Source organism: Spermophilus citellus, assembly GCF_964194105.1.
Source record: "Spermophilus citellus genome assembly, chromosome: 6".
NCBI lineage: Eukaryota > Metazoa > Chordata > Mammalia > Rodentia > Sciuridae > Spermophilus > Spermophilus citellus.
Window position 1 is genome coordinate 43,628,930 of NC_138187.1, and position 25,940 is coordinate 43,654,869.

A 25,940-nucleotide genomic window follows, 5' to 3' on the forward strand; every position below is an offset into this window, starting at 1 on the left:
AAGAGGAAACAAACCATAGAAATAGAACGTGAAACTACTTTACTGTGTCAAGTGTCAAGAAGCTAGCACAAACCGTGTTGGATTTAGAGTTCCAAATACATCTATCAATATAGGAGAAAACAGAGTGAAACCTAAAAATTCAAACTGTTACTGGAAAAAACGCTTCAACGTAGAAGAACGAAATTTGGGAAACCACGTCGCCTTAATGTACTGATCATTACCTGAAAGTATCATCCAGCTTGGGTGAAAAAATATTTGCTGAGATTTCTGGAGATTCGTAATTTTTGGAAGCTTGGCAACCCCTTTGCATGAAAGTGTTTCTCGCCAGTCAGTGCTTAGGGCTACATCAAGAGGAAACAAACCATAGAGATCGTAATTTTTGGAAGCTTGGCAACCCCTTTCCATGAAAGTGCTTCTCGCCAGTCACTGCTTAGTGCTACATCAAGAGCAAACAAATCATAGAGATAGAACGTGAAACTACTTTACTGTGTCAAGTTTCAAGAAGCTAGCACAAACCGTGTTGGATTTAGAGTTCCAAATACATCTATCAATATAGGAGAAAACAGAGTGATACCTAAAAATTCAAACTGTTACTGGAAATGAACGCTTCAACATAGAAGAATGAAATTTGGGGAACCAAGTCGCCTTCGTGTACTGATCATTACCTGAAAGTATCATCCAGTTTCGGTGAAAAAATATGTGCTGAGATTTCAGGAGATTCGTAATTTTTGGAAACTTGGCAACCCCTTTCCAAGAAAGTGTTTCTCGCCAGTCACTGCTTAGGGCTACATCTAGAGGAAACAAAACATAGAGATAGAACTTGAAACTACTTTACTGTGTCAAGTTTCAAGAAGCTAGCACAAACCGTGTTGGATTTAGAGTTCCAAATACATCTATCAATATAGGAGAAAACAGAGTGAAACCTAAAAATTCAAACTGTTACTGGAAATGAACTCTTCAACATAGAAGAACGAAATTAGGGGAACCAAGTCGCCTTCGTGTACTCATCATTACCTGAAAGTATCATCCAGTTTGGGTGAAAAAATATTTGCTGAGATTTCTGGAGATTCGTAATTTTTGGAAGCTTGGCAACCCCTTTGCATGAAAGTGTTTCTCCCCAGTCAGTGCTTAGGGTTACATCAAGAGGAAACAAACCATAGAGATAGAACGTGAAACTACTTTACTGTGTCAAGTTTCAAGAAGCTAGCACAAACCGTGTTGGATTTAGAGTTCCAAATACATCTATCAATATAGGAGAAAACAGAGTGAAACCTGAAAATTCAAACTATTACTGGAAATGAACGCTTCATCATAGAAGAACGAAATTTGGGGAACCAAGTCGCCTTAGTGTACTGATCATTACCTGAAAGTATCATCCAGTTTGGGTGAAAAAATATTTGCTGACATTTCTGGAGATTCATAATTTTTGGAAGCTTGGCAACCCCTTTCCATGAAAGTGCTTCTCGCCAGTCACTGCTTAGGGCTACATCAAGAGGAAACAAAACATAGATATAGAACGTGAAACTACTTTACTGTGTGAAGTTTCAAGAAGCTAGCACAAACCGTGTTCGATTTAGAGTTCCAAATACATCCATCAATATAGGAGAAAACAGAGTGAAACCTCAAAATTCAAACTGTTACTGGAAATGAACGCTTCAACATAGAAGAACGAAATTTGGGGAAACAAGTCGCCTTAGTGTACTGATCATTACCTGAAAGTATCATCCAGTTTGGATGAAAAAATATGTGCTGACATTTCTGGAGATTCGTAATTTTTGGAAGCTTGGCAACCCCTTTCCATGAAAGTGCTTCTCGCCAGTCACTGCTTAGGGCTACATCAAGAGGAAACAAAACATAGAGATAGAACGTGAAACTACTTTACTGTGTCAAGTTTCAAGAAGCTAGCACAAACCGTGTTGGATTTAGAGTTCCAAATACATCTATCAATATAGGAGAAAACAGAGTGAAACCTCAAAATTCAAACTGTTACTGGAAATGAACGCTTCAACATAGAAGAACGAAATTTGGGGAACCAAGTCGCCTAAGTGTACTGATCATTACCTGAAAGTATCATCCAGTTTGGGTGAAAAAATATTTGCTGAGATTTCTGGAGATTCGTAATTTTTGAAAGCTTGGCAACCCCTTTCCATGAAAGTGTTTCTCGCCAGTCACTGCTTAGGGCTAAATCAAAAGGAAACAAAACATAGAGATAGAACGTGAAACTACTTTACTGTGTCAAGTTTCAAGAAGCTAGCACAAACCGTGTTGGATTTAGAGTTCCAAATACATCTTTCAATAGAGGAGAAAACAGAGTGAAACCTCAAAATTCAAACTGTTACTGGAAATGAACGCTTCAACATAGAAGAACGAAATTTGGGGAACCAAGTCGCCTTAGTGTACTGATCATTACCTGAAAGTATCATCCAGTTTGGGTGAAAAAATATCTGCTGAGATTTCTGGAGATTCGTAATTTTTGGAAGCTTGGCAACCCCTTTCCATGAAAGTGTTTCTCGCCAGTCACTGCTTAGGGCTACATCAAGAGGAAACAAAACATAGAGATAGAACGTGAAACTACTTTACTGTGTCAAGTTTCAAGAAGCTAGCACAAACCGTGTTGGATTTAGAGTTGCAAATACATCTATCAATATAGGAGAAAACAGAGTGAAACCTGAAAATTCAAACTATTACTGGAAATGAACGCTTCATCATACAAGAGCGAAATTTGGGGAACCAAGTCGCCTTAGTGTACTGATCATTACCTGAAAGTATCATCCAGTTTGGGTGAAAAAATATTTGCTGACATTTCTGGAGATTCGTAATTTTTGGAAGCTTGGCAACCCCTTTCCATGAAAGTGCTTCTCGCCAGTCACTGCTTAGGGCTACATCAAGAGGAAACAAAACATAGATATAGAACGTGAAACTACTTTACTGTGTGAAGTTTCAAGAAGCTAGCACAAACCGTGTTCGATTTAGAGTTCCAAATACATCCATCAATATAGGAGAAAACAGAGTGAAACCTCAAAATTCAAACTGTTACTGGAAATGAACGCTTCAACATAGAAGAACGAAATTTGGGGAAACAAGTCGCCTTAGTGTACTGATCATTACCTGAAAGTATCATCCAGTTTGGATGAAAAAATATGTGCTGACATTTCTGGAGATTCATAATTTTTGGAAGCTTGGCAACCCCTTTCCATGAAAGTGCTTCTCGCCAGTCACTGCTTAGGGCTACATCAAGAGGAAACAAAACATAGAGATAGAACGTGAAACTACTTTACTGTGTCAAGTTTCAAGAAGCTAGCACAAACCGTGTTGGATTTAGAGTTCCAAATACATCTATCAATATAGGAGAAAACAGAGTGAAACCTCAAAATTCAAACTGTTACTGGAAATGAACGCTTCAACATAGAAGAACGAAATTTGGGGAACCAAGTCGCCTAAGTGTACTGATCATTACCTGAAAGTATCATCCAGTATGGGTGAAAAAATATTTGCTGAGATTTCTGGAGATTCGTAATTTTTGAAAGCTTGGCAACCCGTTTCCATGAAAGTGTTTCTCGCCAGTCACTGCTTAGGGCTAAATCAAAAGGAAACAAAACATAGAGATAGAACGTGAAACTACTTTACTGTGTCAAGTTTCAAGAAGCTAGCACAAACCATGTTGGATTTAGAGTTCCAAATACATCTTTCAATAGAGGAGAAAACAGAGTGAAACCTCAAAATTCAAACTGTTACTGGAAATGAACGCTTCAACATAGAAGAACGAAATTTGGGGAACCAAGTCGCCTTAGTGTACTGATCATTACCTGAAAGTATCATCCAGTTTGGGTGAAAAAATATCTGCTGAGATTTCTGGAGATTCGTAATTTTTGGAAGCTTGGCAACCCCTTTCCATGAAAGTGTTTCTCGCCAGTCACTGCTTAGGGCTACATCAAGAGGAAACAAAACATAGAGATAGAACGTGAAACTACTTTACTGTGTCAAGTTTCAAGAAGCTAGCACAAACCGTGTTGGATTTAGAGTTGCAAATACATCTATCAATATAGGAGAAAACAGAGTGAAACCTGAAAATTCAAACTATTACTGGAAATGAACGCTTCATCATAGAAGAGCGAAATTTGGGGAACCAAGTCGCCTTAGTGTACTGATCATTACCTGAAAGTATCATCCAGTTTGGGTGAAAAAATATTTGCTGACATTTCTGGAGATTCGTAATTTTTGGAAGCTTGGCAACCCCTTTCCATGAAAGTGCTTCTCGCCAGTCACTGCTTAGGGCTACATCAAGAGGAAACAAAACATAGATATAGAACGTGAAACTACTTTACTGTGTCAAGTTTCAAGAAGCTAGCACAAACCGTGTTCGATTTAGAGTTCCAAATACATCCATCAATATAGGAGAAAACAGAGTGAAACCTCAAAATTCAAACTGTTACTGGAAATGAACGCTTCAACATAGAAGAACGAAATTTGGGGAACCAAGTCGCATTAGTGTACTGATCATTACCTGAAAGTATCATCCAGTTTGGGTGAAAAAATATTTGCTGAGATTTCTGGAGATTCGTAATTTTTGGAAGCTAGGCAAACCCTTTCCATGAAAGTGTTTCTCGCCAGTCAGTGCTTAGGGCTACATCAAGAGGAAACAAAACATAGAGATAGAACGTGAAACTACTTTACTGTGTCAAGTTTCAAGAAGCTAGCACAAACCGTGTTGGATTTAGAGTTCCAAATACATCTATCAATATAGGAGAAAACAGAGTGAAACCTCAAAATTCAAACTGTTACTGGAAATGAACGCTTCAACATAGAAGAACGAAATTTGGGGAACCAAGTCGCCTTAGTGTACTGATCATTACCTGAAAGGATCATCCAGTTTGGGTGAAAAAATATTTGCTTAGATTTCTGGAGATTCGTAATTTTTGAAAGCTTGGCAACCCCTTTCCATGAAAGTGTTTCTCGCCAGTCACTGCTTAGGGCTACATCAAGAGGAAACAAAACATAGAGATAGAACGTGAAACTACTTTACTGTGTCAAGTTTCAAGAAGCTAGCACAAACCGTGTTGGATTTAGAGTTCCAAATACATCTTTCAATAGAGGAGAAAACAGAGTGAAACCTAAAAATTCAAACTGTTACTGGAAATGAACGCTTCAACATAGAAGAACGAAATTTGGGGAACCAAGTCGCCTTAGTGTACTGATCATTACCTGAAAGTATCATCCAGTTTGGGTGAAAAAATATTGGCTGAGATTTCTGGAGATTCGTAATTTTTGGAAGCTTGGCAAGCCCTTTCCATGAAAGTGTTTCTCGCCAGTCACTGATTAGGGCTACATCAAGAGGAAACAAAACATAGAGAGAGAACGTGAAACTACTTTACTGTGTCAAGTTTCAAGAAGCTAGCACAAACCGTGTTGGATTTAGAGTTCCAAATACATCTATCAGTATATGAGAAAACAGAGTGATACCTAAAAATTCAAACTGTTACTGGAAATGAACGCTTCAACATAGAAGAACGAAATTTGGGGAACCAAGTCGCCTTCGTGTACTCATCATTACCTGAAAGTATCATCCAGTTTGGGTGAAAAAATATTTGCTGAGATTTCTGGAGATTCGTAATTTTTGGAAGCTTGGCAAACCCTTTCCAAGAAAGTGTTTCTCGCAATTCACTGCTTAGGGCTACATCAAGAGGAAACAAAACATAGTGATAGAACGTGAAACTACTTTACTGTGTCAAGTTTCAAGAAGCTAGCACAAACCGTGTTGGATTTAGAGTTCCAAATACATCTATCAATATAGGAGAAAACAGAGTGAAACCTAAAAATTCCAACTGTTACTGGAAATGAACGCTTCAACATAGAAGAACGAAATTTGGGGAACCAAGTCGCCTCCGTTTACTGATCATTACCTGAAAGTATCATCCAGTTTGGGTGAAAAAATATTGGCTGAGATTTCTGGAGGTTCGTAATTTTTGGAAGCTTGGCAACCCCTTTACATGAAAGTGTTTCTCGCCAGTCAGTGCTTAGGGCTACATCAAGAGGAAACAAAACATAGAGATAGAACGTGAAACTACTTTACTGTGTCAAGTTTCAAGAAGCTAGCACAAACCGTGTTGGATTTAGAGTTCCAAATACATCTTTCAATAGAGGAGAAAACAGAGTGAAACCTCAAAATTCAAACTGTTACTGGAAATGAACGCTTCAACATAGAAGAACGAAATTTGGGGAACCAAGTCGCCTTAGTGTACTGATCATTACCTGAAAGTATCATCCAGTTTGGGTGAAAAAATATCTGCTGAGATTTCTGGAGATTCGTAATTTTTGGAAGCTTGGCAACCCCTTTCCATGAAAGTGTTTCTCGCCAGTCACTGCTTAGGGCTACATCAAGAGGAAACAAAACATAGAGATAGAACGTGAAACTACTTTACTGTGTCAAGTTTCAAGAAGCTAGCACAAACCGTGTTGGATTTAGAGTTGCAAATACATCTATCAATATAGGAGAAAACAGAGTGAAACCTGAAAATTCAAACTATTACTGGAAATGAACGCTTCATCATAGAAGAGCGAAATTTGGGGAACCAAGTCGCCTTAGTGTACTGATCATTACCTGAAAGTATCATCCAGTTTGGGTGAAAAAATATTTGCTGAGATTTCTGGAGATTCGTAATTTTTGGAAGCTTGGCAACCCCTTTCCATGAAAGTGCTTCTCGCCAGTCACTGCTTAGGGCTACATCAAGAGGAAACAAAACATAGAGATAGAACGTGAAACTACTTTACTGTTTCAAGTTTCAAGTAGCTAGCAAAAACCGTGTTCGATTTAGAGTTCCAAATACATCTATCAATATAGGAGAAAACAGAGTGAAACCTAAAAATTCAAACTGTTACTGGAAATGAACGCTTCAACATAGAAGAACGAAATTTGGGGAACCAAGTCGCCTTAGTGTACTGATCATTACCTGAAAGTATCATCCAGTTTGGGTGAAAAAATATTTGCTGAGATTTCTGGAGATTCGTAATTTTTGGAAGCTTGGCAACCCCTTTCCATGAAAGTGTTTCTCGCCAGTCACTGCTTAGGGCTACGTCAAGAGGAAACAAAACGTAGAGATAGAACGTGAAACTACTTTACTGTGTCAAGTTTCAAGAAGCTAGCAAAAACCATGTTGGATTTAGAGTTCCAAATATATCTATCAATATAGTAGAAAACAGAGTGAAACCTCAAAATTCAAACTGTTACTGGAAATGAACGCTTCAACATAGAAGAACGAAATTTGGGGAACCAAGTCGCCTTAGTGTACTGATCATTACCTGAAAGTATCATCCAGTTTGGGTGAAAAAATATTTGCTGAGATTTCTGGAGATTCGTAATTTTTGGAAGCTTGGCAACCCCTTTCCATGAAAGTGTTTCGCGCCAGTCACTGCTTAGGGCTACATCAAGAGGAAACAAAACATAGAGATAGAACGTGAAACTACTTTACTGTGTCAAGTTTCAAGAAGCTAGCACAAATCGTGTTGGATTTAGTGTTCCAAATACATCTATCAATATAGGAGAAAACAGAGTGAAACCTCAAAATTCAAACTCTTACTGGAAATGAACGCTTCAACATAGAAGAACGAAATTTGGGGAACCAAGTCGCCTTAGTGTACTGATCATTACATGAAAGTATCATCCAATTTGGGTGAAAAAATATTTGCTGAGATTTCTGGAGATTCGTAATTTTTGGAAGCTTGGCAACCCCTTTCCATGAAAGTGCTTCTCGCCAGTCACTGCTTAGGGCTACATCAAGAGGAAACAAAACATAGAGATAGAACGTGAAACTACTTTACTGTTTCAAGTTTCAAGTAGCTAGCAAAAACCGTGTTCGATTTAGAGTTCCAAATACATCTATCAATATAGGAGAAAACAGAGTGAAACCTAAAAATTCAAACTGTTACTGGAAATGAACGCTTCAACATAGAAGAACTAAATTTGGGGAACCAAGTCGCCTTAGTGTACTGATCATTACCTGAAAGTATCATCCAGTTTGGGTGAAAAAATATTTGCTTTCTGGAAATTCGTAATTTTTGGAAGCTAGGCAACCCCTTTCCATGAAAGTGTTTCTCGCCAGTCAGTGCTTAGGGCTACATCAAGAGGAAACAAAACATAGAGATAGAACGTGAAACTACTTTACTGTGTCAAGTTTCAAGAAGCTAGCACAAACCTTGTTGGATTTAGAGTTCCAAATACATGTATCAATATAGGAGAAAACAGAGTGATACCTAAAAATTCAAACTGTTACTGGAAATGAACGCTTCAAGATAGAAGAACGAAATTTGGGGAACCAAGTCGCCTTAGTTTACTATTCATTACCTGAAAGTATCATCCAGTTTGGGTGAAAAAATATTTGCTGAGATTTCTGGAGATTCGTAATTTTTGGATGCTTCGCAACCCCTTTCCATGAAAGTGTTTCTCGCCAGTCAGTGCTTAGGGCTACATCAAGAGGAAACAAAACATAGAGATAGAACGTGAAACTACTTTACTGTGTCAAGTTTCAAGAAGCTAGCACAAACCGTGTTCGATTTAGAGTTCCAAATACATCTATCAATATAGGAGAAAACAGAGTGAAACCTCAAAATTCAAACTGTTACTGGAAATGAACGCTAACATAGAAGAACGAAATTTGGGGAACCAAGTCGCCTAAGTGTACTGATCATTACCTGAAAGTATCATCCAGTTTGGGTGAAAAAATATTTGCTGAGATTTCTGGAGATTCGTAATTTTTGGAAGCTTGGCAACCCCTTTCCATGAAAGTGCTTCTCGCCAGTCACTGCTTAGGGCTACATCAAGAGGAAACAAAACATAGAGATAGAACGTGAAACTACTTTACTGTGTCAAGTTTCATGAAGCTAGCACAAACCGTGTTGGATTTAGAGTTCCAAATGCATCTATCAATATAGGAGAAAACAGATTGAAACCTCAAAATTCAAACTGTTACTGCAAATGAACGCTTCAACATAGAAGCACGAAATTTGGGGAACCAAGTCACCATCGTGTACTGATCATTACCTGAAAGTATCATCCAGTTTGGGTGAAAAAATATTTGCTGAGATTTCTGGAGATTCGTAACTTTTGGAAGCTTCGCAACCCCTTTCCATGTAAGTGTTTCTCGCCAGTCACTGCTTAGGGCTAAATCAAAAGGAAACAAAACATAGAGATAGAACGTGAAACTACTTTACTGTGTCAAGTTTCAAGAAGCTAGCACAAACCGTGTTGGATTTAGAGTTCCAAATACATCTTTCAATAGAGGAGAAAACAGAGTGAAACCTAAAAATTCAAACTGTTACTGGAAATGAACGCTTCAACATAGAAGAACGAAATTTGGGGAACCAAGTCGCCTTAGTGTACTGATCATTACATGAAAGTATCATCCAATTTGGGTGAAAAAATATTTGCTGAGATTTCTGGAGATTCGTAATTTTTGGAAGCTTGGCAACCCCTTTCCATGAAAGTGCTTCTCGCCAGTCACTGCTTAGGGCTACATCAAGAGGAAACAAAACATAGAGATAGAACGTGAAACTACTTTACTGTTTCAAGTTTCAAGTAGCTAGCAAAAACCGTGTTCGATTTAGAGTTCCAAATACATCTATCAATATAGGAGAAAACAGAGTGAAACCTAAAAATTCAAACTGTTACTGGAAATGAACGCTTCAACATAGAAGAACTAAATTTGGGGAACCAAGTCGCCTTAGTGTACTGATCATTACCTGAAAGTATCATCCAGTTTGGGTGAAAAAATATTTGCTTTCTGGAAATTCGTAATTTTTGGAAGCTAGGCAACCCCTTTCCATGAAAGTGTTTCTCGCCAGTCAGTGCTTAGGGCTACATCAAGAGGAAACAAAACATAGAGATAGAACGTGAAACTACTTTACTGTGTCAAGTTTCAAGAAGCTAGCACAAACCTTGTTGGATTTAGAGTTCCAAATACATGTATCAATATAGGAGAAAACAGAGTGATACCTAAAAATTCAAACTGTTACTGGAAATGAACGCTTCAAGATAGAAGAACGAAATTTGGGGAACCAAGTCGCCTTAGTTTACTATTCATTACCTGAAAGTATCATCCAGTTTGGGTGAAAAAATATTGGCTGAGATTTCTGGAGATTCGTAATTTTTGGATGCTTCGCAACCCCTTTCCATGAAAGTGTTTCTCGCCAGTCAGTGCTTAGGGCTACATCAAGAGGAAACAAAACATAGAGATAGAACGTGAAACTACTTTACTGTGTCAAGTTTCAAGAAGCTAGCACAAACCGTGTTCGATTTAGAGTTCCAAATACATCTATCAATATAGGAGAAAACAGAGTGAAACCTCAAAATTCAAACTGTTACTGGAAATGAACGCTAACATAGAAGAACGAAATTTGGGGAACCAAGTCGCCTAAGTGTACTGATCATTACCTGAAAGTATCATCCAGTTTGGGTGAAAAAATATTTGCTGAGATTTCTGGAGATTCGTAATTTTTGGAAGCTTGGCAACCCCTTTCCATGAAAGTGCTTCTCGCCAGTCACTGCTTAGGGCTACATCAAGAGGAAACAAACCATAGAGATAGAACGTGAAACTACTTTACTGTGTCAAGTTTCATGAAGCTAGCACAAACCGTGTTGGATTTAGAGTTCCAAATGCATCTATCAATATAGGAGAAAACAGATTGAAACCTCAAAATTCAAACTGTTACTGCAAATGAACGCTTCAACATAGAAGCACGAAATTTGGGGAACCAAGTCACCATCGTGTACTGATCATTACCTGAAAGTATCATCCAGTTTGGGTGAAAAAATATTTGCTGAGATTTCTGGAGATTCGTAACTTTTGGAAGCTTCGCAACCCCTTTCCATGAAAGTGTTTCTCGCCAGTCAGTGCTTAGGGCTACATCAAGAGGAAACAAAACATAGAGATAGAACGTGAAACTACTTTACTGTGTCAAGTTTCAAGAAGCTAGCACAAACCGTGTTGGATTTAGAGTTGCAAATACATCTATCAATATAGGAGAAAACAGAGTGAAACCTAAAAATTCAAACTGTTACTGGAAATGAACGCTTCAACATAGAAGAACGAAATCTGGGGAACCAAGTCGCCTTAGTGTACTGATCATTACCTGAAAGTATCATCCAGTTTGGGTGAAAAAATATTGGCTGAGATTTCTGGAGATTCGTAATTTTTGGAAGCTTGGCAACCCCTTTCCAGGAAACTGCTTCTCGCCAGTCACTGCTTAGGGCTACATCAAGAGGAAACAGAACATAGAGATAGAACGTGAAACTACTTTACTGTGTCAAGTATCAAGAAGCTAGCACAAACCGTGTTGGATTTAGAGTTGCAAATACATCTATCAATATAGGAGAAAACAGAGTGAAACCTGAAAATTCAAACTATTACTGGAAATGAACGCTTCATCATAGAAGAACGAAATTTGGGGAACCAAGTCGCCTTAGTGTACTGATCATTACCTGAAAGTATCATCCAGTTTGGGTGAAAAAATATTTGCTGACATTTCTGGAGATTCGTAATTTTTGGAAGCTTGGCAACCCCTTTCCATGAAAGTGCTTCTCGCCAGTCACTGCTTAGGGCTACATCAAGAGGAAACAAAACATAGATATAGAACGTGAAACTACTTTACTGTGTGAAGTTTCAAGAAGCTAGCACAAACCGTGTTCGATTTAGAGTTCCAAATACATCCATCAATATAGGAGAAAACAGAGTGAAACCTCAAAATTCAAACTGTTACTGGAAATGAACGCTTCAACATAGAAGAACGAAATTTGGGGAAACAAGTCGCCTTAGTGTACTGATCATTACCTGAAAGTATCATCCAGTTTGGATGAAAAAATATGTGCTGACATTTCTGGAGATTCGTAATTTTTGGAAGCTTGGCAACCCCTTTCCATGAAAGTGCTTCTCGCCAGTCACTGCTTAGGGCTACATCAAGAGGAAACAAAACATAGAGATAGAACGTGAAACTACTTTACTGTGTCAAGTTTCAAGAAGCTAGCACAAACCGTGTTGGATTTAGAGTTCCAAATACATCTATCAATATAGGAGAAAACAGTGAAACCTCAAAATTCAAACTGTTACTGGAAATGAACGCTTCAACATAGAAGAACGAAATTTGGGGAACCAAGTCGCCTAAGTGTACTGATCATTACCTGAAAGTATCATCCAGTTTGGGTGAAAAAATATTTGCTGAGATTTCTGGAGATTCGTAATTTTTGAAAGCTTGGCAACCCCTTTCCATGAAAGTGTTTCTCGCCAGTCACTGCTTAGGGCTAAATCAAAAGGAAACAAAACATAGAGATAGAACGTGAAACTACTTTACTGTGTCAAGTTTCAAGAAGCTAGCACAAACCGTGTTGGATTTAGAGTTCCAAATACATCTTTCAATAGAGGAGAAAACAGAGTGAAACCTCAAAATTCAAACTGTTACTGGAAATGAACGCTTCAACATAGAAGAACGAAATTTGGGGAACCAAGTCGCCTTAGTGTACTGATCATTACCTGAAAGTATCATCCAGTTTGGGTGAAAAAATATCTGCTGAGATTTCTGGAGATTCGTAATTTTTGGAAGCTTGGCAACCCCTTTCCATGAAAGTGTTTCTCGCCAGTCACTGCTTAGGGCTACATCAAGAGGAAACAAAACATAGAGATAGAACGTGAAACTACTTTACTGTGTCAAGTTTCAAGAAGCTAGCACAAACCGTGTTGGATTTAGAGTTGCAAATACATCTATCAATATAGGAGAAAACAGAGTGAAACCTGAAAATTCAAACTATTACTGGAAATGAACGCTTCATCATAGAAGAGCGAAATTTGGGGAACCAAGTCGCGTTAGTGTACTGATCATTACCTGAAAGTATCATCCAGTTTGGGTGAAAAAATATTTGCTGACATTTCTGGAGATTCGTAATTTTTGGAAGCTTGGCAACCCCTTTCCATGAAAGTGCTTCTCGCCAGTCACTGCTTAGGGCTACATCAAGAGGAAACAAAACATAGATATAGAACGTGAAACTACTTTACTGTGTGAAGTTTCAAGAAGCTAGCACAAACCGTGTTCGATTTAGAGTTCCAAATACATCCATCAATATAGGAGAAAACAGAGTGAAACCTCAAAATTCAAACTGTTACTGGAAATGAACGCTTCAACATAGAAGAACGAAATTTGGGGAAACAAGTCGCCTTAGTGTACTGATCATTACCTGAAAGTATCATCCAGTTTGGATGAAAAAATATGTGCTGACATTTCTGGAGATTCGTAATTTTTGGAAGCTTGGCAACCCCTTTCCATGAAAGTGCTTCTCGCCAGTCACTGCTTAGGGCTACATCAAGAGGAAACAAAACATAGAGATAGAACGTGAAACTACTTTACTGTGTCAAGTTTCAAGAAGCTAGCACAAACCGTGTTGGATTTAGAGTTCCAAATACATCTATCAATATAGGAGAAAACAGAGTGAAACCTCAAAATTCAAACTGTTACTGGAAATGAACGCTTCAACATAGAAGAACGAAATTTGGGGAACCAAGTCGCCTAAGTGTACTGATCATTACCTGAAAGTATCATCCAGTTTGGGTGAAAAAATATTTGCTGAGATTTCTGGAGATTCGTAATTTTTGAAAGCTTGGCAACCCCTTTCCATGAAAGTGTTTCTCGCCAGTCACTGCTTAGGGCTAAATCAAAAGGAAACAAAACATAGAGATAGAACGTGAAACTACTTTACTGTGTCAAGTTTCAAGAAGCTAGCACAAACCGTGTTGGATTTAGAGTTCCAAATACATCTTTCAATAGAGGAGAAAACAGAGTGAAACCTCAAAATTCAAACTGTTACTGGAAATGAACGCTTCAACATAGAAGAACGAAATTTGGGGAACCAAGTCGCCTTAGTGTACTGATCATTACCTGAAAATATCATCCAGTTTGGGTGAAAAAATATTTGCTGAGATTTCTGGAGATTCGTAATTTTTGAAAGCTTGGCAACACCTTTCCATGAAAGTGTTTCTCGCCAGTCACTGCTTAGGGCTAAATCAAAAGGAAACAAAACATAGAGATAGAACGTGAAACTACTTTACTGTGTCAACTTTCAAGAAGCTAGCACAAACCGTGTTGGATTTAGAGTTCCAAATACATCTTTCAATAGAGGAGAAAACAGAGTGAAACCTAAAAATTCAAACTGTTACTGGAAATGAACGCTTCAACACAGAAGAACGAAATTTGGGGAACCAAGTCGCCTAAGTGTACTGATCATTACCTGAAAGTATCATCCAGTTTGGGTGAAAAAATATCTGCTGAGATTTCTGGAGATTCGTAATTTTAGGAAGCTTGGCAACCCCTTTCCATGAAAGTGCTTCTCGCCAGTCACTGCTTAGGGCTACATCAAGAGGAAACAAAACATAGAGATAGAACGTGAAACTACTTCACTGTGTCAAGTTTCAAGAAGCTAGCACAAACCGTGTTCGATTTAGAGTTCCAAATACATCTATCAATATAGGAGAAAACAGAGTGAAACCTAAAAATTCAAACTGTTACTGGAAATGAACGCTTCAACATAGAAGAACGAAATTTGGGGAACCAAGTCGCCTTAGTGTACTGATCATTACCTGAAAGTATCATCCAGTTTGGGTGAAAAAATATTTGCTGAGATTTCTGGAGATTCGTAATTTTTGGAAGCTTGGCAACCCCTTTCCATGAAAGTGTTTCTCGCCAGTCACTGCTTAGGGCTACGTCAAGAGGAAACAAAACGTAGAGATAGAACGTGAAACTACTTTACTGTGTCAAGTTTCAAGAAGCTAGCACAAACCATGTTGGATTTAGAGTTCCAAATATATCTATCAATATAGTAGAAAACAGAGTGAAACCTCAAAATTCAAACTGTTACTGGAAATGAACGCTTCAACATAGAAGAACGAAATTTGGGGAACCAAGTCGCCTTAGTGTACTGATCATTACCTGAAAGTATCATCCAGTTTGGGTGAAAAAATATTTGCTGAGATTTCTGGAGATTCGTAATTTTTGGAAGCTTGGCAACCCCTTTCCATGAAAGTGTTTCGCGCCAGTCACTGCTTAGGGCTACATCAAGAGGAAACAAAACATAGAGATAGAACGTGAAACTACTTTACTGTGTCAAGTTTCAAGAAGCTAGCACAAATCGTGTTGGATTTAGTGTTCCAAATACATCTATCAATATAGGAGAAAACAGAGTGAAACCTCAAAATTCAAACTCTTACTGGAAATGAACGCTTCAACATAGAAGAACGAAATTTGGGGAACCAAGTCGCCTTAGTGTACTGATCATTACATGAAAGTATCATCCAATTTGGGTGAAAAAATATTTGCTGAGATTTCTGGAGATTCGTAATTTTTGGAAGCTTGGCAACCCCTTTCCATGAAAGTGCTTCTCGCCAGTCACTGCTTAGGGCTACATCAAGAGGAAACAAAACATAGAGATAGAACGTGAAACTACTTTACTGTTTCAAGTTTCAAGTAGCTAGCAAAAACCGTGTTCGATTTAGAGTTCCAAATACATCTATCAATATAGGAGAAAACAGAGTGAAACCTAAAAATTCAAACTGTTACTGGAAATGAACGCTTCAACATAGAAGAACTAAATTTGGGGAACCAAGTCGCCTTAGTGTACTGATCATTACCTGAAAGTATCATCCAGTTTGGGTGAAAAAATATTTGCTTTCTGGAAATTCGTAATTTTTGGAAGCTAGGCAACCCCTTTCCATGAAAGTGTTTCTCGCCAGTCAGTGCTTAGGGCTACATCAAGAGGAAACAAAACATAGAGATAGAACGTGAAACTACTTTACTGTGTCAAGTTTCAAGAAGCTAGCACAAACCTTGTTGGATTTAGAGTTCCAAATACATGTATCAATATAGGAGAAAACAGAGTGATACCTAAAAATTCAAACTGTTACTGGAAATGAACGCTTCAAGATAGAAGAACGAAATTTGGGGAACCAAGTCGCCTTAGTTTACTATTCATTACCTGAAAGTATCATCCAGTTTGGGTGAAAAAATATTGGCTGAGATTTCTGGAGATTCGTAATTTTTGGATGCTTCGCAACCCCTTTCCATGAAAGTGTTTCTCGCCAGTCAGTGCTTAGGGCTACATCAAGAGGAAACAAAACATAGAGATAGAACGTGAAACTACTTTACTGTGTCAAGTTTCAAGAAGCTAGCACAAACCGTGTTCGATTTAGAGTTCCAAATACATCTATCAATATAGGAGAAAACAGAGTGAAACCTCAAAATTCAAACTGTTACTGGAAATGAACGCTAACATAGAAGAACGAAATTTGGGGAACCAAGTCGCCTAAGTGTACTGATCATTACCTGAAAGTATCATCCAGTTTGGGTGAAAAAATATTTGCTGAGATTTCTGGAGATTCGTAATTTTTGGAAGCTTGGCAACCCCTTTCCATGAAAGTGCTTCTCGCCAGTCACTGCTTAGGGCTACATCAAGAGGAAACAAACCATAGAGATAGAACGTGAAACTACTTTACTGTGTCAAGTTTCATGAAGCTAGCACAAACCGTGTTGGATTTAGTGTTCCAAATACATCTATCAATATAGTAGAAAACAGAGTGAAACCTCAAAATTCAAACTGTTACTGGAAATGAACGCTTCAACATAGAAGAACGAAATTTGGGGAACCAAGTCGCCTTAGTGTACTGATCATTACCTGAAAGTATCATCCAGTTTGGGTGAAAAAATATTTGCTGAGATTTCTGGAGATTCGTAATTTTTGGAAGCTTGGCAACCCCTTTCCATGAAAGTGTTTCGCGCCAGTCACTGCTTAGGGCTACATCAAGAGGAAACAAAACATAGAGATAGAACGTGAAACTACTTTACTGTGTCAAGTTTCAAGAAGCTAGCACAAATCGTGTTGGATTTAGTGTTCCAAATACATCTATCAATATAGGAGAAAACAGAGTGAAACCTCAAAATTCAAACTCTTACTGGAAATGAACGCTTCAACATAGAAGAACGAAATTTGGGGAACCAAGTCGCCTTAGTGTACTGATCATTACATGAAAGTATCATCCAATTTGGGTGAAAAAATATTTGCTGAGATTTCTGGAGATTCGTAATTTTTGGAAGCTTGGCAACCCCTTTCCATGAAAGTGCTTCTCGCCAGTCACTGCTTAGGGCTACATCAAGAGGAAACAAAACATAGAGATAGAACGTGAAACTACTTTACTGTTTCAAGTTTCAAGTAGCTAGCAAAAACCGTGTTCGATTTAGAGTTCCAAATACATCTATCAATATAGGAGAAAACAGAGTGAAACCTAAAAATTCAAACTGTTACTGGAAATGAACGCTTCAACATAGAAGAACTAAATTTGGGGAACCAAGTCGCCTTAGTGTACTGATCATTACCTGAAAGTATCATCCAGTTTGGGTGAAAAAATATTTGCTTTCTGGAAATTCGTAATTTTTGGAAGCTAGGCAACCCCTTTCCATGAAAGTGTTTCTCGCCAGTCAGTGCTTAGGGCTACATCAAGAGGAAACAAAACATAGAGATAGAACGTGAAACTACTTTACTGTGTCAAGTTTCAAGAAGCTAGCACAAACCTTGTTGGATTTAGAGTTCCAAATACATGTATCAATATAGGAGAAAACAGAGTGATACCTAAAAATTCAAACTGTTACTGGAAATGAACGCTTCAAGATAGAAGAACGAAATTTGGGGAACCAAGTCGCCTTAGTTTACTATTCATTACCTGAAAGTATCATCCAGTTTGGGTGAAAAAATATTGGCTGAGATTTCTGGAGATTCGTAATTTTTGGATGCTTCGCAACCCCTTTCCATGAAAGTGTTTCTCGCCAGTCAGTGCTTAGGGCTACATCAAGAGGAAACAAAACATAGAGATAGAACGTGAAACTACTTTACTGTGTCAAGTTTCAAGAAGCTAGCACAAACCGTGTTCGATTTAGAGTTCCAAATACATCTATCAATATAGGAGAAAACAGAGTGAAACCTCAAAATTCAAACTGTTACTGGAAATGAACGCTAACATAGAAGAACGAAATTTGGGGAACCAAGTCGCCTAAGTGTACTGATCATTACCTGAAAGTATCATCCAGTTTGGGTGAAAAAATATTTGCTGAGATTTCTGGAGATTCGTAATTTTTGGAAGCTTGGCAACCCCTTTCCATGAAAGTGCTTCTCGCCAGTCACTGCTTAGGGCTACATCAAGAGGAAACAAACCATAGAGATAGAACGTGAAACTACTTTACTGTGTCAAGTTTCATGAAGCTAGCACAAACCGTGTTGGATTTAGAGTTCCAAATGCATCTATCAATATAGGAGAAAACAGATTGAAACCTCAAAATTCAAACTGTTACTGCAAATGAACGCTTCAACATAGAAGCACGAAATTTGGGGAACCAAGTCACCATCGTGTACTGATCATTACCTGAAAGTATCATCCAGTTTGGGTGAAAAAATATTTGCTGAGATTTCTGGAGATTCGTAACTTTTGGAAGCTTCGCAACCCCTTTCCATGAAAGTGTTTCTCGCCAGTCAGTGCTTAGGGCTACATCAAGAGGAAACAAAACATAGAGATAGAACGTGAAACTACTTTACTGTGTCAAGTTTCAAGAAGCTAGCACAAACCGTGTTGGATTTAGAGTTGCAAATACATCTATCAATATAGGAGAAAACAGAGTGAAACCTAAAAATTCAAACTGTTACTGGAAATGAACGCTTCAACATAGAAGAACGAAATCTGGGGAACCAAGTCGCCTTAGTGTACTGATCATTACCTGAAAGTATCATCCAGTTTGGGTGAAAAAATATTGGCTGAGATTTCTGGAGATTCGTAATTTTTGGAAGCTTGGCAACCCCTTTCCAGGAAACTGCTTCTCGCCAGTCACTGCTTAGGGCTACATCAAGAGGAAACAGAACATAGAGATAGAACGTGAAACTACTTTACTGTGTCAAGTATCAAGAAGCTAGCACAAACCGTGTTGGATTTAGAGTTGCAAATACATCTATCAATATAGGAGAAAACAGAGTGAAACCTGAAAATTCAAACTATTACTGGAAATGAACGCTTCATCATAGAAGAACGAAATTTGGGGATCCAAGTCGCCTTAGTGTACTGATCATTACCTGAAAGTATCATCCAGTTTGGGTGAAAAAATATTTGCTGACATTTCTGGAGATTCGTAATTTTTGGAAGCTTGGCAACCCCTTTCCATGAAAGTGCTTCTCGCCAGTCACTGCTTAGGGCTACATCAAGAGGAAACAAAACATAGATATAGAACGTGAAACTACTTTACTGTGTGAAGTTTCAAGAAGCTAGCACAAACCGTGTTCGATTTAGAGTTCCAAATACATCCATCAATATAGGAGAAAACAGAGTGAAACCTCAAAATTCAAACTGTTACTGGAAATGAACGCTTCAACATAGAAGAACGAAATTTGGGGAAACAAGTCGCCTTAGTGTACTGATCATTACCTGAAAGTATCATCCAGTTTGGATGAAAAAATATGTGCTGACATTTCTGGAGATTCGTAATTTTTGGAAGCTTGGCAACCCCTTTCCATGAAAGTGCTTCTCCCCAGTCAGTGCTTAGGGCTACATCAAGAGGAAACAAAACATAGAGATAGAACGTGAAACTACTTTACTGTGTCAAGTTTCAAGAAGCTAGCACAAACCGTGTTGGATTTAGAGTTCCAAATACATCTATCAATATAGGAGAAAACAGAGTGAAACCTCAAAATTCAAACTGTTACTGGAAATGAACGCTTCAACATAGAAGAACGAAATTTGGGGAACCAAGTCGCCTAAGTGTACTGATCATTACCTGAAAGTATCATCCAGTTTGGGTGAAAAAATATTTGCTGAGATTTCTGGAGATTCGTAATTTTTGACAGCTTGGCAACCCCTTTCCATGAAAGTGTTTCTCGCCAGTCACTGCTTAGGGCTAAATCAAAAGGAAACAAAACATAGAGATAGAACGTGAAACTACTTTACTGTGTCAAGTTTCAAGAAGCTAGCACAAACCGTGTTGGATTTAGAGTTCCAAATACATCTTTCAATAGAGGAGAAAACAGAGTGAAACCTCAAAATTCAAACTGTTACTGGAAATGAACGCTTCAACATAGAAGAACGAAATTTGGGGAACCAAGTCGCCTTAGTGTACTGATCATTACCTGAAAGTATCATCCAGTTTGGGTGAAAAAATATCTGCTGAGATTTCTGGAGATTCGTAATTTTTGGAAGCTTGGCAACCCCTTTCCATGAAAGTGTTTCTCGCCAGTCACTGCTTAGGGCTACATCAAGAGGAAACAAAACATAGAGATAGAACGTGAAACTACTTTACTGTGTCAAGTTTCAAGAAGCTAGCACAAACCGTGTTGGATTTAGAGTTGCAAATACATCTATCAATATAGGAGAAAACAGAGTGAAACCTGAAAATTCAAACTATTACTGGAAATGAACGCTTCATCATAGAAGAGCGAAATTTGGGGAACCAAGTCGCCTTAGTGTACTGATCATTACCTGAAAGTATCATCCAGTTTGGGTGAAAAAATATTTGCTGACATTTCTGGAGATTCGTAATTTTTGGAAGCTTGGCAACCCCTTTCCATGAAAGTGCTTCTCGCCAGTCACTGCTTAGGGCTACATCAAGAGGAAACAAAACATAGATATAGAACGTGAAACTACTTTACTGTGTGAAGTTTCAAGAAGCTAGCACAAACCGTGTTCGATTTAGAGTTCCAAATACATCCATCAATATAGGAGAAAACAGAGTGAAACCTCAAAATTCAAACTGTTACTGGAAATGAACGCTTCAACATAGAAGAACGAAATTTGTGGAAACAAGTCGCCTTAGTGTACTGATCATTACCTGAAAGTATCATCCAGTTTGGATGAAAAAATATGTGCTGACATTTCTGGAGATTCGTAATTTTTGGAAGCTTGGCAACCCCTTTCCATGAAAGTGCTTCTCGCCAGTCACTGCTTAGGGCTACATCAAGAGGAAACAAAACATAGAGATAGAACGTGAAACTACTTTACTGTGTCAAGTTTCAAGAAGCTAGCACAAACCGTGTTGGATTTAGAGTTCCAAATACATCTATCAATATAGGAGAAAACAGAGTGAAACCTCAAAATTCAAACTGTTACTGGAAATGAACGCTTCAACATAGAAGAACGAAATTTGGGGAACCAAGTCGCCTAAGTGTACTGATCATTACCTGAAAGTATCATCCAGTTTGGGTGAAAAAATATTTGCTGAGATTTCTGGAGATTCGTAATTTTTGAAAGCTTGGCAACCCCTTTCCATGAAAGTGTTTCTCGCCAGTCACTGCTTAGGGCTAAATCAAAAGGAAACAAAACATAGAGATAGAACGTGAAACTACTTTACTGTGTCAAGTTTCAAGAAGCTAGCACAAACCGTGTTGGATTTAGAGTTCCAAATACATCTTTCAATAGAGGAGAAAACAGAGTGAAACCTCAAAATTCAAACTGTTACTGGAAATGAACGCTTCAACATAGAAGAACGAAATTTGGGGAACCAAGTCGCCTTAGTGTACTGATCATTACCTGAAAGTATCATCCAGTTTGGGTGAAAAAATATCTGCTGAGATTTCTGGAGATTCGTAATTTTTGGAAGCTTGGCAACCCCTTTCCATGAAAGTGTTTCTCGCCAGTCACTGCTTAGGGCTACATCAAGAGGAAACAAAACATAGAGATAGAACGTGAAACTACTTTACTGTGTCAAGTTTCAAGAAGCTAGCACAAACCGTGTTGGATTTAGAGTTGCAAATACATCTATCAATATAGGAGAAAACAGAGTGAAACCTGAAAATTCAAACTATTACTGGAAATGAACGCTTCATCATAGAAGAGCGAAATTTGGGGAACCAAGTCGCCTTAGTGTACTGATCATTACCTGAAAGTATCATCCAGTTTGGGTGAAAAAATATTTGCTGACATTTCTGGAGATTCGTAATTTTTGGAAGCTTGGCAACCCCTTTCCATGAAAGTGCTTCTCGCCAGTCACTGCTTAGGGCTACATCAAGAGGAAACAAAACATAGATATAGAACGTGAAACTACTTTACTGTGTCAAGTTTCAAGAAGCTAGCACAAACCGTGTTCGATTTAGAGTTCCAAATACATCCATCAATATAGGAGAAAACAGAGTGAAACCTCAAAATTCAAACTGTTACTGGAAATGAACGCTTCAACATAGAAGAACGAAATTTGGGGAAACAAGTCGCCTTAGTGTACTGATCATTACCTGAAAGTATCATCCAGTTTGGATGAAAAAATATGTGCTGACATTTCTGGAGATTCGTAATTTTTGGAAGCTTGGCAACCCCTTTCCATGAAAGTGCTTCTCGCCAGTCACTGCTTAGGGCTACATCAAGAGGAAACAAAACATAGAGATAGAACGTGAAACTACTTTACTGTGTCAAGTTTCAAGAAGCTAGCACAAACCGTGTTGGATTTAGAGTTCCAAATACATCTATCAATATAGGAGAAAACAGAGTGAAACCTCAAAATTCAAACTGTTACTGGAAATGAACGCTTCAACATAGAAGAACGAAATTTGGGGAACCAAGTCGCCTAAGTGTACTGATCATTACCTGAAAGTATCATCCAGTTTGGGTGAAAAAATATTTGCTGAGATTTCTGGAGATTCGTAATTTTTGAAAGCTTGGCAACCCCTTTCCATGAAAGTGTTTCTCGCCAGTCACTGCTTAGGGCTAAATCAAAAGGAAACAAAACATAGAGATAGAACGTGAAACTACTTTACTGTGTCAAGTTTCAAGAAGCTAGCACAAACCGTGTTGGATTTAGAGTTCCAAATACATCTTTCAATAGAGGAGAAAACAGAGTGAAACCTCAAAATTCAAACTGTTACTGGAAATGAACGCTTCAACATAGAAGAACGAAATTTGGGGAACCAAGTCGCCTTAGTGTACTGATCATTACCTGAAAGTATCATCCAGTTTGGGTGAAAAAATATCTGCTGAGATTTCTGGAGATTCGTAATTTTTGGAAGCTTGGCAACCCCTTTCCATGAAAGTGTTTCTCGCCAGTCACTGCTTAGGGCTACATCAAGAGGAAACAAAACATAGAGATAGAACGTGAAACTACTTTACTGTGTCAAGTTTCAAGAAGCTAGCACAAACCGTGTTGGATTTAGAGTTGCAAATACATCTATCAATATAGGAGAAAACAGAGTGAAACCTGAAAATTCAAACTATTACTGGAAATGAACGCTTCATCATAGAAGAGCGAAATTTGGGGAACCAAGTCGCCTTAGTGTACTGATCATTACCTGAAAGTATCATCCAGTTTGGGTGAAAAAATATTTGCTGACATTTCTGGAGATTCGTAATTTTTGGAAGCTTGGCAACCCCTTTCCATGAAAGTGCTTCTCGCCAGTCACTGCTTAGGGCTACATCAAGAGGAAACAAAACATAGATATAGAACGTGAAACTACTTTACTGTGTCAAGTTTCAAGAAGCTAGCACAAACCGTGTTCGATTTAGAGTTCCAAATACATCCATCAATATAGGAGAAAACAGAGTGAAACCTCAAAATTCAAACTGTTACTGGAAATGAACGCTTCAACATAGAAGAACGAAATTTGGGGAACCAAGTCGCCTTAGTGTACTGATCATTACCTGAAAGTATCATCCAGTTTGGGTGAAAAAATATTTGCTGAGATTTCTGGAGATTCGTAATTTTTGGAAGCTAGGCAAACCCTTTCCATGAAAGTGTTTCTCGCCAGTCAGTGCTTAGGGCTACATCAAGAGGAAACAAAACATAGAGATAGAACGTGAAACTACTTTACTGTGTCAAGTTTCAAGAAGCTAGCACAAACCGTGTTGGATTTAGAGTTCCAAATACATCTATCAATATAGGAGAAAACAGAGTGAAACCTCAAAATTCAAACTGTTACTGGAAATGAACGCTTCAACATAGAAGAACGAAATTTGGGGAACCAAGTCGCCTTAGTGTACTGATCATTACCTGAAAGGATCATCCAGTTTGGGTCAAAAAATATTTGCTTAGATTTCTGGAGATTCGTAATTTTTGAAAGCTTGGCAACCCCTTTCCATGAAAGTGTTTCTCGCCAGTCACTGCTTAGGGCTACATCAAGAGGAAACAAAACATAGAGATAGAACGTGAAACTACTTTACTGTGTCAAGTTTCAAGAAGCTAGCACAAACCGTGTTGGATTTAGAGTTCCAAATACATCTTTCAATAGAGGAGAAAACAGAGTGAAACCTAAAAATTCAAACTGTTACTGGAAATGAACGCTTCAAAATAGAAGAACGAAATTTGGGGAACCAAGTCGCCTTAGTGTACTGATCATTACCTGAAAGTATCATCCAGTTTGGGTGAAAAAATATTTGCTGAGATTTCTGGAGATTCGTAATTTTTGGAAGCTTGGCAACCCCTTTCCATGAAAGTGCTTCTCGCCAGTCACTGCTTAGGGCTACATCAAGAGGAAACAAAACATAGAGATAGAACGTGAAACTACTTTACTGTGTCAAGTTTCAAGAAGCTAGCACAAACCGTGTTGGATTTAGAGTTGCAAATACATCCATCAATATAGGAGAAAACAGAGTGAAACCTCAAAATTCAAACTGTTACTGGAAATGAACGCTTCAACATAGAAGAACGAAATTTGGGGAACCAAGTCGCCTTAGTGTACTGATCATTACCTGAAAGTATCATCCAGTTTGGGTGAAAAAATATTTGCTGAGATTTCTGGAGATTCGTAATTTTCGGAAGCTAGGCAAACCCTTTCCATGAAAGTGTTTCTCGCCAGTCAGTGCTTAGGGCTACATCAAGAGGAAACAAAACATAGAGATAGAACGTGAAACTACTTTACTGTGTCAAGTTTCAAGAAGCTAGCACAAACCGTGTTGGATTTAGAGTTGCAAATACATCTATCAATATTGGAGAAAACAGAGTGAAACCTGAAAATTCAAACTATTACTGGAAATGAACGCTTCATCATATAAGAACGAAATTTGGGGAACCAAGTCGCCTTAGTGTACTGATCATTACCTGAAAGTATCATCCAGTTTGGGTGAAAAAATATTTGCTGACATTTCTGGAGATTCGTAATTTTTGGAAGCTTGGCAACCCCTTTCCATGAAAGTGCTTCTCGCCAGTCACTGCTTAGGGCTACATCAAGAGGAAACAAAACATAGAGATAGAACGTGAAACTACTTTACTGTGTCAGGTTTCAAGAAGCTAGCACAAACCGTGTTCGATTTAGAGTTCCAAATGCATCTATCAATATAGGAGAAAACAGAGTGAAACCTCAAAATTCAAACTGTTACTGGAAATGAACGCTTCAACATAGAAGAACGAAATTTGGGGAACCAAGTCGCCTTAGTGTACTGATCATTACCTGAAAGTATCATCCAGTTTGGGTGAAAAAATATTTGCTGAGATTTCTGGAGATTCGTAATTTTTGAAAGCTTGGCAACCCCTTTCCATGAAAGTGTTTCTCGCCAGTCACTGCTTAGGGCTACATCAAGAGGAAACAAAACATAGAGATAGAACGTGAAACTACTTTACTGTGTCAAGTTTCAAGAAGCTAGCACAAACCGTGTTGGATTTAGAGTTCCAAATACATCTTTCAATAGAGGAGAAAACAGAGTGAAACCTAAAAATTCAAACTGTTACTGGAAATGAACGCTTCAACATAGAAGAACGAAATTTGGGGAACCAAGTCGCCTTAGTGTACTGATCATTACCTGAAAGTATCATCCAGTTTGGGTGAAAAAATATTTGCTGAGATTTCTGGAGATTCGTAATTTTTGGAAGCTTGGCAACCCCTTTCCATGAAAGTGCTTCTCGCCAGTCACTTCTTAGGGCTACGTCAAGAGGAAACAAAACATAGAGATAGAACGTGAAACTACTTTACTGTGTCA